Consider the following 5,000-nt stretch of genomic DNA (forward strand, 5'->3'; position numbering starts at 1 on the left):
CCTAATAAAGGTACAAAATCTTCATTTCTGGTTATAATAAACCCGGAGTATGTTGGGGAGAGAAATGATCTACCCCTCGTTGTGCCCTTGCGGGGTAAGGGCTAGACAACTAAAGAAGGGAATGCCTTGCCTATGGCTCCCCTAGGCCATTCATGACTGGTACAAAGTCAGCCTTTCATCCTTATACACACTCACACCTTAGAAAATGGATAGAAGACTAGGTTGGAGAAGTGAAGAAAATGGAAAGGGGAAGAGATCTTGCAAAATTAGTTGAATGAAGGAATGAGATCCAAGGTAGGGGTGATTTCCAGCACCAGCGTTGGGCTCCATAAAAGTTGCCCCCCCCTGAATTTTTACTCATTACATGTTTTCAATATTGACATTGAGAGAGTATATTTTTGGGAAAATATGCTTTCTGATATTGTCACCAAGAATTTAAAGCTTTTATCACAAATTACTACACATTAGGTAATTATTATTCATATTTTAGTGCATTTTTTCTTGATGGTTGATTCAATTTTCAAACACTGTAGTGCAGAAAACATTTTAAATGCATGTCAATATTTGCGAAAATTTTTCTAATATCCATTCCTCGTAATACATTTATGAAATTTCCAACCAGTCATTTTAAGAGAACTCAAACTTCGAGACCAATTGTTCACTTGAATGTTGGAAGAAAAAAAAAAGAAAGAAAAAAAAAAAAAAAAAAAATTGAAAACTATAAATACACTGTAGCTAATTTTCATAACTATGAATACTTCTAAAATATAAAAAAATAAAATAAAAATAAAAAGCAGCATTAATCAAAATGACAAAAGTGAACTTTATTTCCTTATGAAAGTCGTTTCATAGTTTTCAGGAAAAACAACTGAATTCTACCTATGGAGTTTAAATACACTTATAAGTTGTTTAATTACATAGCTCTATTAATTATCAGAATAAGCACCAAAGGCTTTACAGACTAGCATTAATATTTATTTAGCAAGCCAGATTGATGGGTTCCAGATCCCTGCTGTGACTAGTGAAATACAGATGGGAACATAACATGACATGCTTGGTACAACTTTTTTCCTGAATGTTATTCCTTGGGACTCTAGTACCAAAGACAAAGACATGTGGGATGAAGGAACCCTATATTGCTTGAAAATATTTCATTCCACTACTTTCAGTGAAAAGGATAAAAAAATCTTTGGGAAATAAGAAATGGGGAAAATGTAAACAAAAAAAAATTTCACTGCTTTATTAATAAAAACCTAACTCTGTTATTTTGATATTCTGCAGGAACGTGACTCTCCTGAGCTTTCAAGATGAGGCACTGTCAGTAAATTCTATGCTGCCAATCTCCAACAGGTTTGGATAAACAGTTATTTCAAGAAGGATCAAAACTGGAAACATCTCCCTACATACAGGAGTTCACATCCACTATCATGAGGAAAAATACAACTCTAAATGAAGAGGAAGCACCCATGTTTATATATCATATATATAAAAGGGAGAATAAGGAAAATGTGAACAGATACAGAATTGGGCACAGCACATCCATCATTCTGAAGGCACTTTCACTGTCATTCACACAACTGACAAATCATTTGAATTATGAGTATGTGGATTTCTTGGTGTCATTCATCAGGTGCCCTACTCCTTGGGTCCCATTCAAAAACATACATTTCAAGCTTACATATCCAGAAAAAATAAATTCAATATATTGAAGTCAAACTAATACTTCATGTCGATGCATAAATACACACAGATACATAAAAAAAATCATATGAATTACATTTCAAGAAAATGTTTAAAATGATCTTTGTTTTGGGGAAAAATCATTTTATATCTGACAGCCCCAATTAGAAAAGAAAATTTCCTGTTTATAAACAGTCAAGTGAATAATATACATACAAATAAATAATAAGCAGTATTTTCATTAAAAATATAAAGTTCATTTCATTTACATATGCAAAAGATTACAAGAGATCTATCATAAAATATGGTACATGGAGAATATTGTCACATTATATAATCAAAAATGCAATCATAATGCAGTATATCACTGCAACTGTGAAGAAATTAATACCTGTGGTACTCAATTGTACATTCTTGCAAGACATCTTCACATACAAGGGACAGCAATCTGCTCTTTCTCTTCATATCTTTGTGTGTGTGTGTGTGTGTGTGTGTGTGTGTGTGTGTGTGTGTGTGTGTACGTGTGTGTGTGTGTGTGTACGTGTGTGTGTGTACGTGTGTGTGTGTACGTGTGTGTGTGTACGAGTGTGTGTGTGTACGTGTGTGTGTGTACGTGTGTGTGTGTGTGGTGTGTGTGTGTGTGGTGTGTGTGTGTGTGTACGTGTGTGTGTGTGTGTGTGTACGTGTGTGTGTGTACGTGTGTGTATGTACGTGTGTGTGTGTCTGTGTGTTCTGTGTGTGTGTGTGTGTGTAAGTGTGTGTGTGTACGTGTGTGTGTGTGTGTGTGTGTGTGTGTGTGTGTGTATGTGTGTGTGTGTACGTGTGTGTTTGTGTGTGTACGTGTGTGTGTGTGTGTGTGTGTGTGTGTGTGTGTGTGTGTGTGTGTGTACGTGTGTGTGTGTGTGTGTGTGTGTACGTGTGTGTGTGTGTGTGTGTGTGTACGTGTGTGTGTGTGTGTGTGTGTGTGTGTGTGTGTGTGTGTGTGTGTGTGTGTGTGTGTGTGTGTGTGTGTGTGTGTGTGTGTGTGTGTGTGTGTGTACTCAATCTGTGTATAATACTTGTTAAAACCACTCACACAAACAATGTGGATGTGTCTACAAGGTGACAAATAACATCATACAGAACATATACAGATTCAGTCACTAACAATCACCGTAGCAGATCTCTGTCCTTGCCTCCATTTGCATCTGTAACAGTTTGTCTAAAAAGACACACAGGCCATCATGACAATCCCATAAAATCTAGACTAACAGGTGGGCAACATATGTTCAACAAATTCAAACAAACAGCCACGATAAGCAAATGATCATTCCCTGACTTAAGACTCGCTACAAGGATGATTATCTCCCAGACTTGCTGCACCTCAGAGACTTTATCATTTTCATAATTATCTTTAATATTACTACTAGTTTCCCTCTTTACAATCATAAAAAAAAACATATTAGCAACAATACAATTAAAATAAGAATAACAAATTAATGGTAATAATAGTAATAATAGTTCTAGTTGTAGTAGTGTAGAAATAACAAGAGCACTAAAAAATAATATAATAAAGTAGTAGTAATAATAGTAATAATAATAACATTAATAATAATAATAATAAAATAATAATAATGATAATAATAACAATGATGATAATAATGATAATAATAATAAATAATCATCATCATCATGACACATAACTATAAAAAAATAACTTCAATAATAATAACTGATGATGATGGAATTCACACTCATACTTAGCCATAAATTATCAAAACAAGGAATGTTACATAATACCAAGATATTACATTTAAAATCAGCCTCAACACCACAAGGGTTCACTAACTGCTACTATAGCTTCTGTTAGAAATGGTAACCTTGAAAAAGATTTAAAAAAAAAAGAAAGATAAGAAAGAAAAAGAACTGTCACTACTCGGAAAGAAAAGATTTGAACATTACACATAACACTTATTTTTTTTTGTATATCAGTGTGCTTATGTTTTTTTTTTGGTTTTCTTTTCCTTTATGCTTAAAAGTGTGCATGTTTGTCCAATATGAATATGCCTCTGCATGCATGGGCATCAGCATGGGCTTATGTGTGTATCTACATGTGTATCTGTGTATGTTTACATGTATGCTGTGTGAAAATTTGTATGTATATAAATCAGTAAATTAATCAACCTGAATTCTACATGAAATAATCCACTACTGGAAAACCTGGCAGACAAAAAGAACAATTATAAAAAGGTAAGACACACAGAGAAGGAGAGGGAAAAGTGGGGATTCCACAGCACCAAAACATGACCAAAGGAGAAGACATAATGGCCTACTCCCACTGTTGAAACTCCCAAATGACACATCCATCAAGTGTACATGAGGTTTATACAACAAAATAACACAACGCTCCAAACTCCTAGGAACACTTAACGCCTTCAGAATAAATAAAGTAAAAGTAACTAAATAATTTAATGACTTATTTGATATTGAAGCCTCTTAAGATATCACCCATCACCTTACATGAGCACTAATAGCCTCAATTATTTCTCACTCCCTTTAGGCCAGGCAATGTCACCAAAACCATTAAAAAGAGAACAACCCCTGAAAATAAATACAACTTATGCAAATCACTTTAAGCTGGTGTTTGCTAAGTAGTCTCCAAACATCTTTAACACTGTAACAGTTTATGAGTGTGTACCGGCAATGACTGAAAAGCACCTCCATTTCTTGACAAGCTCTGTATTAAATTATATCTTAATTAATTTAAATCTAATGAGCAAATTCTAACTATGCAAAACAAAAGTTGGAATTTCTTTTTCTTTGCTCTATTTGTTACAGGTGCACTGCAAAATTTTCTTCTCTTTTCTTGTTTAAACACTTACAGGGCAACTAACTAACCCATGAGGTAGTAGTTTAGTGCTAACTCTGTAGTTATATCTATTCCTTCTAATCACATTACTTTTCTATTCGTCATATTCATAAATGACATCTATACAAAAATGATACTTCACTTACCAACACGGCCATGCACAACTAATGACATAAACAAGAAGCAGGCCTTTGAAATCACCCATATCTCCTCCTAAGCATAATATCCAAATGCTGAGCTTTGATTATAAAAAGAGGTAACCAAAACTAAATTATAAGTCACAACACTGAAGGGCCTGATGTAAACACAACCATAATAAAATGGGGAACAACCGTACTCAGTACAACATAAACCATTACCCCCAAATAAATAGATAATACACTGTGGGAATTAAATACACAGGTAGCTTTGTTCTGTACAATATCAAAATATCTGCTTCCAGAAAAGATCACAAACTCACAACCTACAGGTA

The 5,000-nt window shown here is 34.2% G+C and overlaps 2 protein-coding genes across 4 annotated transcripts in view; both read right to left on the reverse strand.

The window, feature by feature from the left end:
- Trs20 (TRAPP subunit 20) overlaps positions 1-5,000 on the reverse strand; it is a 42,960-nt gene that overhangs the window by 26,259 nt on the left and 11,701 nt on the right. The gene's annotated exons all lie outside the window — the stretch shown is intronic.
- The window catches only part of LOC113821702 (uncharacterized), a 15,163-nt gene continuing 11,389 nt past the window's right edge, over positions 1,227-5,000 (reverse strand). For both annotated transcript variants that reach the window (XM_027374221.2, XM_027374222.2), the window contains exon 2: positions 1,227-5,000. This exon is cut by the window's right edge. The gene's annotated coding sequence lies outside the window, so the exon portion shown is untranslated.

The sequence above is a fragment of the Penaeus vannamei genome, chromosome 7 (assembly GCF_042767895.1).
Source record: "Penaeus vannamei isolate JL-2024 chromosome 7, ASM4276789v1, whole genome shotgun sequence".
NCBI classification, from domain to species: Eukaryota; Metazoa; Arthropoda; class Malacostraca; order Decapoda; family Penaeidae; genus Penaeus; species Penaeus vannamei.